The sequence below is a fragment of the Pleurodeles waltl genome, chromosome 7, assembly GCF_031143425.1.
Source record: "Pleurodeles waltl isolate 20211129_DDA chromosome 7, aPleWal1.hap1.20221129, whole genome shotgun sequence".
Taxonomy (NCBI): domain Eukaryota; kingdom Metazoa; phylum Chordata; class Amphibia; order Caudata; family Salamandridae; genus Pleurodeles; species Pleurodeles waltl.
Window position 1 is genome coordinate 566,810,350 of NC_090446.1, and position 15,177 is coordinate 566,825,526.

General features: G+C 51.2%; 1 protein-coding gene across 1 annotated transcript in view; it reads right to left on the bottom strand.

Moving 5' to 3' along the window:
- The window catches only part of MMP25 (matrix metallopeptidase 25), a 162,087-nt gene that overhangs the window by 12,202 nt on the left and 134,708 nt on the right, over positions 1-15,177 (bottom strand). The gene's annotated exons all lie outside the window — the stretch shown is intronic.

The window sequence follows — 15,177 nt, forward strand, 5'->3', positions numbered from 1 at the left end:
CAACGCAACAACCAGGATCACGGAAGTGGAGTCCAGAATCTCCACGGTGGAGGACGACCTGACTGCCCTCAAAACGCAGGTGTCAACGCTAACAGCCCGCACAGCAGAACTGTACCATAGGGCCGAAGACGCAGAAAAACAGGTCCTGATGCAATAATCTTCGAATCATGGGACTTCCGGAGAACGCCGTGGCGTCCTCCCTGGCTGCATTCCCGGAGAAATGGTTCTGGTTCTGGATCCCCGGGATTGCCTCACACCGTGGTTTGCGATTGCACAAGCTCATAGGGCCTTACAGGCCAGGCTCTCCGCCAAGGCCAGTGATTCTCGGCCTTTTCAATTTCAAAGACAGAGACGCAATACTTCAGGTGGCGCGCTCGAAAGGAGACTAATACTGTGAGGGAACAAAAGTTATGGTGTTCCCAGACTACACAAGGGACGTGCTGGTACAACGCCGCTCTTTTATAGGGGTAAAACAAAAACTGAGAGCGATGGATGTGCCCTACCGCTTTCTCTTTCCTGCTAAGCTAAGGGTGATCCATAACAACAAGACATATTTCTTTGAGACCCCTGGTGCAGCCTGGGCATGGTTAATGGAGGAGGTCCCGCTGGGTTCTGCCGCAAGGGAGCCATGGCAAGCCCACGTTAGGCAGCAAACAGACAGTCAAATGCTGCGGCAGCGGGGGCCCCGCCAGAGAACGCGCTCCAGGAAGCGCAAAGAAAGGCGAGACTCACACTCGGGCTCCCCTGTGGGATCTATAAAAGGGATACCCGGGGCCCTCGGCGGCGGCTTGGCTGGGGGGCGTGGGAGGAGGCTCCCAGGCAGAGGATTTGGGGGAGCTCCGCCCTGCAATGATGGAGGGCACTGATCTGTCCCAGAGTCTGGTGCTGTAATTCCCCTCCGGGGGGAAGAGGACGAGGCGAGTATGGCCCACAAACGCGATGTGGTCGCAGTGTGTCTGTTTATAACTTAACACGCCTTAATCTGCAGAAATGGAGGGGTCCACCACAGCTCAGACAATTGGTGTTTTCAGCTCGCTATGTTCGGGAGTGAGCTGTTTGAAAAGGGCGACAAATGCTTCTTGGGGAAGTATGGGGATGGGTGGGAGTTGGGGGGGCATGGGAGTTTTTGCTCAGCCGCACAACACAGGAGAAATGGTACAAGTCCCGGGGTACACATGGGGAGCTGAGGGAGAGGGGTAGAGGAGTGTCCACAAACTAATGAGATGAATGGAGTCGACTCATATCATATCTTGGAATGTTAACGGCCTCCTAGATAAGATTAAACGGTCAGCAGTGCTCACACATGTCCACAGATACAAGTCCAGTATGCTTCTGATGCAGGAAACGCACCTCATAGGAAATCACTGTCCCTTTTAGCCCGTAAAGGATTCAACAGGGTATTTCACGCGGGGTTCGTAAGGGGCTCACAGGGTGTGGTGATACTGCTTCACCGCTTGCTGCCCATAGTGGTGCTACAGATATGGAGGGACCCACTTGGGCGGTATGTGGCGCTTTCAGGGACAATAGAGGGTCGAACACTGAACGTCGTTAGCGTATATGCACCTCCGACCATGGTGCGCGGGACTCTAAGAGACCTGACTCGACTGCTGATGGAGATTCCCCCTGGGGTCACGGTACTGGGGAGCGACTTTAACGCAGTCCCCAACCCCGAGCTGGACGCGGGCGGGGGGTCATCGGCCCATAGACAGGCAATGGCCACTAGTCTATCTGGGTGGATGTCGACGGCGGGGCTCTGTGATGCTTGGAGAACATGGCATCCGTGGCGCAGACAATTTACACACATCTCCGCGGCCCACGGTACGCAATCTAGAATCTACCTCGTGCTCATGCCGGCCGCTGATTGTTGTCACCTTTCACACATAGAGATTCTGCCAAGGGGATCTCTGACCATGCGCCAGTCCGGTTCAGTGTGGGACAGGCAAATTTGATGGTCCGCCCCATGTGGAGGCTGAACGCATGGTATCTGCAAGATGAGGACTATGTCAGTCGCCTAAAGGGGTCAATGTGCAAGTACTTCAGTATTAATGAGGGCTCGGTGGCATCGCCTGGGACCCTGTGGGCGGCGAGTAATGTGGTGCTGAGGGGGGCGGCTAGAAACCTTGTCCGTGCGCTGGAGTACTCCCTGGCTTCCCGTGTTGCCCAGCTGGAGGCTCATGCCATCCATCTGGAGGCAGAGCAGGAGGCGCATCCCAACAAAAGAATAACCAGACAACTCTTGCTCATACAAGAGAAGATCCGTAACCAGTCTTTAGAGGCGGCTAAACAAATGTGGTGCGCTTCCACGGCCCGGGTCTATGGATGGGGAAATAAGACTGGGAAATTGCTGTACTGGCTGGTATCCCAACAGCAGACCTCTCGAATCGTCCCCGAAATTTGTAACGAGCACGGGGACCATGTATTCAAGCTCCAAGATGTGGCCGAGGCGTTTGCTGCATACTACAGGGTCCTGTATCTAGAGGCCTGTCCAAGGAAGCCGGATAGCTCTGATAAGTTCCTGGCGGACATTCCACTCCCGGCGCTGCCCGAGGTGGAGGTCCGGGCACTGAAAGAGCCATTCACTGAAATGGAAATTAGTGAGGCCATCACGGTGATGGGGGTGGGAAAGACTCCTGGACCAGATGGGTTTCCACCAGAATACTATAAAGTGTTTAGGGATGAACTGGTGCAGCGTCTTGCGAACCTATATGCAGAGGTGGACCAGTTTTGCTCCTTCCCAGAGGGGTTGGATGTAGCCACCTTTGTCGTTTTGCCCAAGACTCAGCCCCCGTCCCTCCATTGTGCGGACTACAGACCCATATCCTTGACTTAATAAAGAGTGAAGTAAAAATGTATGCTGCGATCCTCGCCTCCCGCCTTAAGAGGGTGATGCCCCTGCTGATACACCCCAATCAATGCGGCTTCATGGCCGGCCGCAGTACGCGCCATTGTATATGACAGCTCCACGTGGCCTTAGCGAGGCATCACCGACTGCCCCACAATCTGGCCCTTCTACTTATAGACTTCGAGAAGGCCTTTGATTCCGTTGATTGGGGGTTCCTCTTCTCAGTACTCCAGCGGGCTGACTCTGGACCGAGGTTTTGCTGCTTGGTCCGGGCTTTGTATGCAAACCCTACGGCGGGTGTACAGGTGAATGGAACCTTGTCTTCGGCTTTCCCTATCCATCGGGGAACGAGACAGGGCTGCCCCCTCTCACCTCTCCTCTTTGCTCTGGCCATTGAGCCCTTGGCACGACTGATAAGGGAGATCCAATATATAGAGGGTGGAAGTGGGGCTCCGCGTGTGAGGACCGAGTAGCCCTATACGCAAATGATGTCCTGCTATATATGGAGAATCCTGGGGTGACGGGACCCCGCAGTTTTTATCTTCTTCTGCGTTTTGAGGAGGCCTCTGGGCTCAAAATGAACCCTGCCAAATCGGTGTTGGTCCCTCTAGCAAGGTCACAGGAATGCTTTGACTGGCAGGAGGTGGGGCCCCTCGCAGGCTGAGTTTAAAATACCTCGGAATATGGGTTGCACTGCTTCCGGAGCTATCCTGGGCACTGACCCTGACACCACTTATATCTCTCACGCGGGATGATCTTCAGCGGTGGCAAACATTGCCTTTAAATGTCTTTGGCCGTGGATCCACTACCTCCTTTCTGTGGGGCGGTGCGCGGCACCGGTTAGCATCGCAAAGCTGTCATAGAGGGGTGTACAATGGAGGTTTAGGCATTGCCAATCCATACCTGTACTATCTGGCGACTCACTTCCTGGTCGCTCACGACTGGTGTAGGAAGTTGGCTCTGTATGTACTATTTCAAAGTAAGAAATTGCATGCATAGAGTCCAAGGGTTCCCCTTAGAAGTAAGATAGTGGCAAAAAGAGATAATTCTAATGCTCTATTTTTTGGTAGTGTGGTCGAGCAGTAGGCTTATCAGAGGGTAGTGTTAAGCATTTGTTGTACACACACAGACAATAAATGAGGAACACACACTCAGAGACAATTCCAGGCCGATAGGTTTTTGTATAGAAAAATATATTTTCTTAGTTTATTTTACGAACCACAGGTTCAAGATTTACAAACAATACTTTAAATGAAATGTATTTCACTTAGGAACTTTAGGAACTTTGAATTAGTAAAATAACATATACAGTTTTCACACAAATGACATATAGCTATTTTAAAACTAAACACCGTGCAATTTTCAACAGTTCCTGGGGGAGGTAAGTGTTTGTTAGATTTGCAGGTAAGTAAACCACCTACAGGGTTCAAAGTTGGGTCCAAGGTAGCCCACCGTTGGGGGTTCAGGGCAACCCCGAAGTTACCACACCAGCAGCTCAGGGCCGGTCAGATGCAGAGGTCAAAGTGGTGCCCAAAACGCATAGGCTTCACTGGAGAAGGGGGTGCCCCGGTTCCAGTCTGCCAGCAGGTAAGTACCCGCGTCTTCGGAGGGCAGACCAGGGGGGTTTTTGTAGGGCGCTGGGGGGGACACAAGTCAGCACAGAAAGTACACCCTCAGCGGCACGGGGGCGGCCGGGTGCAGTGTGCAAACAGGTGTTGGGTTTGCAATGTAATCCAATGGGACACCAAGGCGTCTCTTCAGCGATGCAGGCAGGCAAGGGGGAGACTCCTCGGGGTAGCCACCACCTGGGCAAGGGAGAGGGCCACCTGGGGGTCGCTCCTGCACTGGAGGTCGGATCCTTCAGGTCCTGGCGGCTGCGGGTGCAGTGTCTTTACCAGGCGTTGGGTCTTTGAAGCAGGCAGTCGCGGTTAGGGGGAGCCTCGGGATTCCCTCTGCAGGCGTCGCTGTGGGGGCTCAGGGGGGTCAACTCTGGCTACTCACGGTCTCGTAGTCACTGGGGAGTCCTCCCTGTGGTGTTTGTTCTCCACAAGTCGAGCCGGGGGTGTCAGGTGCAGAGTGCAAAGTCTCACGCTTCCGGCGGTAAACGTGTCTTGTTTCAAAGTTGCTTCTTTGTTGCAAAGCTGCAGTCTTTGGGGAACAGAGCCGCTGTCCTCGGGAGTTTTTGGTCCTTCTAGATGCAGGGTAGTCCTCTGAGGCTTCAGAGGTTGCTGGACCCTGTGGAACACGTCGCTGGAGCAGTTTCTTTAGAAGTGGGGAGACAGGCCGGTAGAGATGGGGCCAAAGCAGTTGGTGTCTCCGTCTTCTCTGCAGGATTTTCAGCTCAGCAGTCCTTCTTCGTCTTAGGTTGCAGGAATCTATCTTGCTGTGTTCTGGGAGCCCCTAAATACTTGATTTAGGGGTGTGTTTAGGTCTGGGGGGTTAGTAGCCAATGGCTACTAGCCCTGAGGGTGGCTACACCCTCTTTGTGCCTCCTCCCTGAGGGAAGGGGGGCACATTCCTATCCTTATTGGGGGAATCCTCCATCTGCAAGATGGAGGATTTCTAAAAGTCAGAGTCACCTCAGCTCAGGACACCTTAGGGGCTGTCCTGACTGGCCAGTGACTCCTCCTTGTTTTTCTCATTATCTCCTCCTGGACTTGCTGCCAAAAGTGGGGGCTGTGTCCAGGGGGCGGGCATCTCCACTATCTGGAGTGCCCTGGGGCATTGTAACACGAAGCCTGAGCCTTTGAGGCTCACTGCTAGGTGTTACAGTTCCTGCAGGGGGGAGGTGTGAACACCTCCACCCAGAGCAGGCTTTGTTTCTGTCCTCAGAGAGCACAAAGGCTCTCACCACATGGGGTCAGAAACTCGTCTCTCAGCAGCAGGCTGGCACAGACCAGTCAGTCCTGCACTGAACAATTGGGTAAAATACAGGGGGCATCTCTAAGATGCCCTCTGTGTGCATTTTTTAATAAATCTAACACTGGCATTAGTGTGGGTTTATTATTCTGAGAAGTTTGATACCAAACTTCACAGTATTCAGTGTAGCCATTATGGAGCTGTGGAGTTCGTTTTTGACAGACTCCCAGACCATATACTCTTATTGCTACCCTGCACTTACAATGTCTAAAGGTTTTGCTTAGACACTGTAGGGGCATAGTGCTCACGCACCTATGCCCTCACCTGTGGTATAGTGCACCCTGCCTTAGGGCTGTAAGGCCTGCTAGAGGGGTGACTTACCTATGCCACAGGCAGTGTGAGGTTGGCATGGCACCCTGAGGGGAGTGCCATGTCGACTTAGTCATTTTCTCCCCACCAGCACACACAAGCTGGCAAGCAGTGTGTCTGTGCTGAGTGAGGGGTCCCTAGGGTGGCATAAGACATGCTGTAGCCGTTAGAGACTTTCCCTGGCATCAGGGCCCTTGGTACCAGGGGTACCAGTTACAAGGGACATACCTGGGTGCCAGGGTTGTGCCAATTGTGGAGACAATGGTACATTTTAGGTGAAAGAACACGGAGCTGGGGCCTGGTTAACAGGGTCCCAGCACACTTCTCAGTCAAGTCAGCATCAGTATCAGGCAAAAAGTGGGGGGTAACTGCAACAGGGAGCCATTTCCTTACACAAGCCCCCCCCCCCCCCCAGCCCACAGGCCAGGAGACTCAGCCAAAGCTGGGAGAGTCTTCCTAGTCTGTCAGGCGAGAAATAGTAGAGGAAATAGGCTGGTTTGTTGCAGGGCCTACTCTGCCTTACATCCTCCTGTACAGGTCATTCCCTCTGGGGAACTGACCCACTTCCACAGTGATAGGACCTAGTCTGAATTGCCTCTTTTCTGTGCCTTTAATGTCTTCACCCATTCTCTCTATTTTAGGGTTAGAGGTATCCACCTCTGCTAATCACATCTTAGCCAGGGTCCCCCCTAGCTTACCCAAAGAGGTTACCCAGATTTGGAGTAACCCTACCATGACCAACAGAGTCAGGGGGCCTAACTTGCTATGTGGCATGGGGTCAGACCACCATGCCAAGGATAGTGCAGCCATAAAGGCTAACATCCAGCAGAGGCCACTGACAGCTGTCAGTGCCCAGAACCACACCTTTAGCTCTTCACCTACAAGGGAAGGAGCTAAGTTACAGGCTTCTTTGGGTTCAGGGTGCCTGTCTGCTGTGTAAGAGTGGGGGGTTACTACATATTGTAGTAAACACCCTTCTTCCACTCTTTCTTCTGTTAACTGAGGAGCCACCCACTCAGGTTTAACAGTTGCCTGACTAGCCAGGACTTCTTGTGGGTCAGGTTGGACTTTACCAGTGCCATTTTTGGAGTTCTCTCCTACTGGAGCAGAATCTCCTTGGCTTGCTGGAACCTTGGCTAAAGGTTGTCCACCTTTCCTACTCTGTTTTCTTTTCTTTTTCTTCTGGGGCCTACTTGCAGTTACTGCAGGGTTAGCACCTCCAGAATCCTTGGGAGAGGACTGGCACTGGACCAGTTCCTCTCTTGGGCTCTGACTAACCTCTGGGTAGTCATTTCTAAGGAGACAATCAAGGGGGAGGTCTGTAATGACTACCACCCTTCTCCAGCTAAAAGTCCCACCCACTTCTATGGGCACAAAAGCCACAGGCCTATCAGTGACCCTGTCTGGGCTAACTCTTACTCTGGCAGTCTCACCTGGGATGTACTGGTTTGAGAACACCAGCCTGTCATGCACAATAGTGTGACTGGCACAAGTGTCTCTCAGGGCAGTGGCTGGGATTCCATTCACCAGTAGGCGGTGGAAGTGTTTACTTCCCTCTGGAATCTCCAACTCACCTGTTGGGCCCTTTTTCCAGTTGAAGGCTATGAAGCCCTCCTCATCTGAGGAGTCATCTCCAATGGCTACACTGGTCACCCCTGGGATTTTGTTTTTGGGACAAGAAGTGTCCTTGGTGTGGTGCCCTGTCTGTCTACAGTTTTGGCACCATGCCTTAGTGGCATCCCAGTTCTTACCCTGGTACCCACCTTTGTTTTGGGTTGTGTCTTGGGGCCCACCCACCTGGTGTGGTTTTTGGGGGCCTACAGAGGACTCTTTCTCTTTGTTTCTAGTGTCACCCACTTTCTCCTGGGGAGGCTTTGTAACCCCTTTCTTTTGGTCACCCCCAGTGGAAGTTTTGGTTACCTTAGTCTTGACCCAGTGGTCTGCCTTCTTTCCCAATTCTTGGGGAGAAATTGGACCTAGGTCTACCAGATACTGATACAACTTTTCATTGAAACAGTTACTTAAAATGTGTTCTTTCATAAACAAATTATAAAGCCCAACATAGTCATGCACTTCATTTCCAGTTACCCAACCATCCAGTGTTTTCACTGAGTAGTATACAAAATCAACCCAGGTCTGGCTCGAGGATTTTTGAGCCCCCCTGAACATAATCCTTACTCATCAGTGGAGAATCCAAAGCCCTCAATCAGGGTACCCTTCATGAGGTCATAAGATTCTGCATCTTTACCTGAGAGTGTGAGAAGTCTATCCCTACACTTTCCAGTGAACATTTCCCAAAGGAGAGCACCCCAGTGAGATCTGTTTACTTTTCTGGTTGCAGAAGCCCTCGCAAAAGCTGTGAACCATTTGGTGATGTCATCACCATCTTCATATTTAGTTACAATCCCTTTTGGGATTTTAAACATGTCAGGAGAATCTCTGACCCTGTTTATGTTGCTGCCACCATTGATGGGACCAAAACCCATCTCTTGTCTTTCCCTTTCTATGGCTAGGAGCTGTCTCTCTAAAGCCAATCTTTTGGCCATATTGGCTAGCAGGAGGTCCTCTTCATTGAGGCTATACTCAATGATTCCAGAGGTGCTGGAGTCTCCTGTGAGAGAAGCAGCATCTCTGACTATCACTTGTGGAGAAAGGGTTTGAGGGACCCTGTGCTCCCTAACTAGGACTGGAGGTGGGAATTCCTCCACATCACTAGCTTCCCCCTCTGGGAGGTTATACTCGGAGGGGTTCTTCTTAGCAAACTCTGCCAAAAGCTCCTGGAGCTGTGTTTTGGTAGGGTTTGAACCAGTTTTAATCTTTTTGGTTTTGCAAAGAGACCTTAACTCTGACATCCTAAGAATCAGGTAAGGGGTGACGTTGAGTTCGATCACATTATCTTTTGCATTAGACATTATGGGGGTTATTACAACTTTGGAGGAGGTGTTAGTCCGTCCCAAATGTGACGGATATACCACCATCCGTATTACGAGTTCCATAGGCTATAATGGACTCGTAATACAGCTGGTGGTATATCCGTCACTTTACCGTCACTTTTGGGACGGATTAACACGTCCTCCAAAGTTGTAATAACCCCCTATGTTTCTAAAAGTTGGAATACTTTTTAAGAATCTAAAACTATCTCTAGAACTTAATTCAAACTTTTACAAAACTTTTAAACTCTAAAAAAAATGCTAACAGGGACTAACACAAGGCCCTAGCAGGACTTTTAAAAATTTAGAAAAATAGCTCAAATTTCAAAAATCAGTTTCTAATGACAATTTTTGGAATTTAGTCGTGTGATCAGGTATTGGCTGAGTAGTCCAGCAAATGCAAAGTCTTGTATCCCACCGCTGCCACCAATGTAGGAAGTTGGCTCTGTATGTACTATTTCAAAGTAAGAAATAGCATGCACAGAGTCCAAGGGTTCCCCTTAGAGGTAAGATAGTGGCAAAAAGAAATAATTCTTATGCTCTATTTTGTGGTAGTGTGGTTGAGCAGTAGGCTTATCAGAGGGTAGTGTTAAGCATTTGTTGTACACACACAGGCAATAAATGAGGAACACACACTCAGAGACAATTCCAGGCCAATAGGTTTTTGTATAGAAAAATATATTTTCTTAGTTTATTTTAAGAACCACAGGTTCAAGATTTACAAACAATACTTTAAATGAAAGGTATTTCACTTAGGAACTTTAGGAACTTTGAATTAGCAAAATAACATATACAGTTTTCACACAAATGACATATAGCTATTTTAAAACTAGACACAGTGCAATTTTCAACAGTTCCTGGGGGAGTTAAGTGTTTGTTAGATTTGCAGGTAAGTAAACCACCTACAGGGTTCAAAGTTGGGTCCAAGGTAGCCCACCGTTGGGGGTTCAGGGCAACCCCAAAGTTACCACACCAGCAGCTCAGGGCCGGTCAGGTGCAGAGGTCAAAGTGGAATCAAAAACGCATAGGCTTCAATGGAGAAGGGGGTGCCCCAGTTCCAGTCTGTCAGCAAGTAAGTATCCGCGTCTTCGGAGGGCAGACCAGGGGGTTTTGTAGGGCACAGGGGGGACACAAGTCAGCACAAAAAGTACACCCTCAGCGGCATGGGGGCGGCCGGGTGTAGTGTGCAAACAAGCGTTGGGTTTGCAATGTAATTCAATGGGAGACGAAGGGGTCTCTTCAGCGATGCAGGCAGGCAAGGGGGGGGGGCTCCTCGGGGTAGCCACCACCTGGGCAAGGGAGAGGGCCACCTGGGGGTCGCTCCTGCACTGGAGGTCGGATCCTTCAGGTCCTGGTGGCTGCGGGTGCAGTGTCTTTACCAGGCGTCGGGTCTTTGAAGCAGGCAGTCGCGGTCAGGGGGAGCCTCGGGATTCCCTCTGCAGGTGTCGCTGTGGGGACTCAGGGGGGTCAACTCTGGCTACTCACGGTCTTGTAGTCACCGGGGAGTCCTCCCTGTGGTGTTTGTTCTCCACAAGTCGAGCCGGGGGCGTCGGGTGCAGAGTGCAAAGTCTCACTCTTCCGGCAGGAAACGTGTGTTGTTTCAAAGTTGCTTCTTTGTTGCAAAGTTGCAGTCTTTGGGGAACAGAGCCGCTGTCCTCAGGAGTTCTTGGTCCTTCTAGATGCAGGGTAGTCCTCTGAGGCTTCAGAGGTCGCTGGACCCTGTGGAACGTGTTGCTGGAGCAGTTTCTTTAGAAGTGGGGAGACAGGCCGGTAGAGCTGGGGCCAAAGCAGTTGGTGTCTCCGTCTTCTCTGCAGGATTTTCAGCTCAGCAGTCCTCTTCGTCTTAGGTTGCAGGAATCTATCTTGCTGTGTTCTGGGAGCCCCTAAATACTTGATTTAGGGGTGTGTTTAGGTCTGGGGGGTTAGTAGCCAGTGGCTACTAGCCCTGAGGGTGGCTACACCCTCTTTGTGCCTCCTCCCTGAGGGGAGGGGGGCACATTCCTATCCCTATTGGGGGAATCCTTCATCTGCAAGATGGAGGATTTCTAAAAGTCAGAGTCACCTCAGCTCAGGACACCTTAGGGGCTGTCCTGACTGGCCAGTGACTCCTCCTTGTTTTTCTCATTATCTCCTCCTGGACTTGCCGCCAAAAGTGGGGGCTGTGTCCAGGGGGCGGGCATCTCCACTATCTGGAGTGCCCTGGGGCATTGTAACACGAAGCCTGAGCCTTTGAGGCTCACTGCTAGGTGTTACAGTTCCTGCAGGGGGGAGGTGTGAAGCACCTCCACCCAGAGCAGGCTTTGTTTCTGTCCTCAGAGAGCACAAAGGCTCTCACCACATGGGGTCAGAAACTCGTCTCTCAGCAGCAGGCTGGCACAGACCAGTCAGTCCTGCACTGAACAATTGGGTAAAATACAGGGGGCATCTCTAAGATGCCCTCTGTGTGCATTTTTTAATAAATCCAACACTGGCATTAGTGTGGGTTTAATATTCTGAGAAGTTTGATACCAAACTTCCCAGTATTCAGTGTAGCCATTATGGAGCTGTGGAGTTCGTTTCTGACAGACTCCCAGACCATATACTCTTATGGCTACCCTGCACTTACAATGTCTAAGGTTTTGCTTAGACACTGTAGGGGCATAGTGCTCATGCACCTATGCCCTCACCTGTGGTATAGTGCACCCTGCCTTAGGGCTGTAAGGCGTGCTAGAGGGGTGACTTACCTATGCCACAGGCAGTGTGAGGTTGGCTTGGCACCCTGAGGGGAGTGCCATGTCGACTTAGTCATTTTCTCCCCACCAGCACACACAAGCTGGCAAGCAGTGTGTCTGTGCTGAGTGAGGGGTCCCTAGGGTGGCATAAGACATGCTGTAGCCATTAGAGACCTTCCCTGGCATCAGGGCCCTTGGTACCAGGGGTACCAGTTACAAGGGACTTACCTGGGTGCCAGGGTTGTGCCAATTGTGGAGACAATGGTACATTTTAAGTGAAAGAACACTGGTGCTGGGGCCTGGTTAGCAGGGTCCCAGCACACTTCTCAGTCAAGTCAGCATCAGTTTCAGGCAAAAAGTGGGGGGTACTGCAACAGGGAGCCATTTCCTTACAACTGGTTTAACGGGGGATGGACAAACCCAGCCTATCAGATAGAATTGGGTGCACTAGGGTTTGCTCGTATTCTAGACCTCCTCTATGGTACTCCGATCCCCCAAGAATTAGAGCCAATCACCAAGGCGGTCTTCCTTGCATGGCGTGCAGCACTATGGTACACGGGTTCCTCATCACCCTGCAAACTCCATTGTGGCATGGGAAATGGCTGAAAGAAACCGCCACACTGGGGGGGCTTCACGAAGTGGGACACACTGGGCATTTACTTGGTGGGAGACATATGGAAGGGGAACACAATGAAGTCTTTCCAAGAGTTACAGTGCGAGTTTCAACCGTCCCCGAGCCAATACTTTAGATATCTTCAACTCAGGCATGCCATAAGTAAGCATCTGACTGGTGCGGACCCAATACCGGTATTTAACCCACTAGAGGCTAAGCTACTCATGGGTAGTTTGGGGAGAAAAGGTGTTTCACAAATCCACTGAATGTTAGTAAACAATGCATCCGGGGAGCTGAGCCACCTTAAGAGTGGATGGGAGGGGTGGGTGGGGCTGCTTGACAACGCCGAATGGGCGGAGGCTTTGATGGCTCCTCGATCGTTGGCGGTGTCAGCGAGGTTGAGGGCGATACAATTCTATTCCCTACACAAAGCATACTTATCTCCCGACAGATTGCAGAAATTGGTCATCCGGAACTCTGACCACTGCCCGCGGTGAGATAGGGGCCCGGACGATTTCTTCCACATGGTATGGTCCTGTCCTGTGATCCAAGTGTATTGGGGGAAGATAAATCAAGAATTGAACAAAACAATGGGGAAGACACTACAGCTGTCCCCAAAATTGGTCCTATTGGGTACATTGGAGGAGCTGGAGGGTTCTAGAGCGGACCGGATATTTGTTGGAACAGCCTTGCCGGTGGCAAAGAGGGACATTGCAACCGCCTGGAACACTGCCAGGGATCGCTCCCTCCAGAAATGGAGGCGGGGAGTCGACTGGTGTGCGGCCCAAGAAAAAGTGGTGTACGAATCAAGGGGGTGCCCCCGTAAGCATGGAAAGGTCTAGGGGAAGTGGACGGGCTTACTTGGTTAAAGCTGAATAAGGGGTTGTGTGTACTTGCATTCTGCCTTTTTTTCCGTCTTACTTCATAAATGTAGCTTCAGCAGAATCCCGTGTGGTCAAGGTCAAGAAGCGACAGAACAGATTTGGTAACCCCATCTGCATAAGTGCAGGCTGTTATGAGCATGTTCCTTTCGTGTTTTGTATGTTTTTCATGAAAAGCAATACAAATTTGTTTATTAAAAAAAAGAAAAGGCATGTCCATCAAGGTAACTTAGACATTTGCTGAAAAGCCAGACTTCCTCAGCCAAGCTTGGTGCCTCAAGGCCACTGTCAAGGGATCTGCTCTGCCTAGCGATTTGGTCATGTCCAGTCTGCAAAGACTTGTGAACTTTGCTGTGTCTCTCCCATCAGCAGCAGCCTGAGAGAGTACAACCCGGGCCTCCTCTGGGACCTGTGGCAGCATTTACACAACCGTATCCCACAGCATGTGGTAATAACAGCCGAAAAGGCATACCGTGCTCTCAGACCGCAATGCAAGGCTAGTGGAAGTGAACATCTTCTTCCCAAGTGTATCCAACCTTTTGGATTCCCTATCCGGGGGTGCAGAAGGGAGCGCGCCCTGGGAGGTAGAGACTTGGATAACCAAGTTCGTATGGGTGGTGTGTTGCATCAAAAATCTTGCATTCCCTGGAGCGGGGAAATGGAGGAGGGCAATTGTCTTGTTCACAGGAACCCCTGTGCTGGGTTTAGACCAGGCACCCAGTAGGACATCCATGAGGGCCTCATTAAACAGGAGCATTGGATCTGAGGTGGCAGCTCCCGGTTGTAGCACCTCTTCCAGAAGATTAGTCCTGATGGCCAACAAAGGCATCTCAAGGTCCAGGACCTCAGCTGCCCTCCTCACCACCATAGAATAGGAAGCTCCCTCCTCCATAGACAGGATGGATCCGACCTAGGAGGTAAGGCTCCTGCTGGCATCATACGACACCCATCCAGTTCCATGATGGAGTCAGGGATTACAATGGGGATGGTGATGCTCATGGATGCAGGGGGTGCAGGGAGCGTAGGTGTTGGGACCAGCATCGGGCGAAGGACGGTCCAAATGCACGACTAGATCCTTGGGTGCCCCTTGGCGCCGAGGATGAAGCAACTGTCGTGGAACCCAAAGGGTCCTTTTCCGACTCCACATGCCCGAAAGTGCTCCAGCGGTGTCGAACTTGCTAAAATGAGGTGCATGGCCTCATAAAACTCTTTGAGTTGGACAGGGGTTGCTCCGGCTCCTGGAAACTCCGTGTGGCGCGAAGTCGGTGCAGGCTCCACAAAGTGAGGCCTAGAGTGTTGACGCTACCTTGTCTCTTCAGCTGACGGACGAGGAGAAGTCGAAGAACGCTTTTACGGCATACATGGGTACTGCTCACAACATTCTCCAGATCCTTTCTGACGCCAGGGGAAAATTCTACTTTAAGAGATCTGTAACAAGAAGTCTATATCAGATACATTTGTGTTTTGCTACATGCAAAATTGTATATTAATACATACAAAGGTGGAAGGTTGCAGCCTGTAGCTCTTCTCCTGATCTCAAATGTATGTACCTAAACTACCTCAAGCCTGTTTTACCATCTAAAGAAAGATAATTTACTGTTTATCAGATCATTTTGGTGTTGGCTTTAGGACCGTGTGCTGGCAGTTTCAAGGCAAGAGTAGCAAAGACAAAGGTGAAAACGAAGTAAATCATTGAGAGCTTGATTGACAGAAGCACGACCACAGCACTCCCCCTCAGACAGCATGTGTGTTTGGCTGGCCGTCATGGGCTGGCTAAACATGCATGCGCAGTAGGCTCTCTCCAGCCCAGCAACACAGTTGTCGGGCTGGAGAGAGCCTGCACAGGCTCCCAGTCTGCCTGGGAGTGTCCTAGCTGGGAGCTCCCAGACAATCCTTCCGCTGCTCTGAGCAGTGTCAGGATTGGCTACAGAGCAGACTGGGAGTCTGTACCTGCCCGCAGCAGAGGAACGGC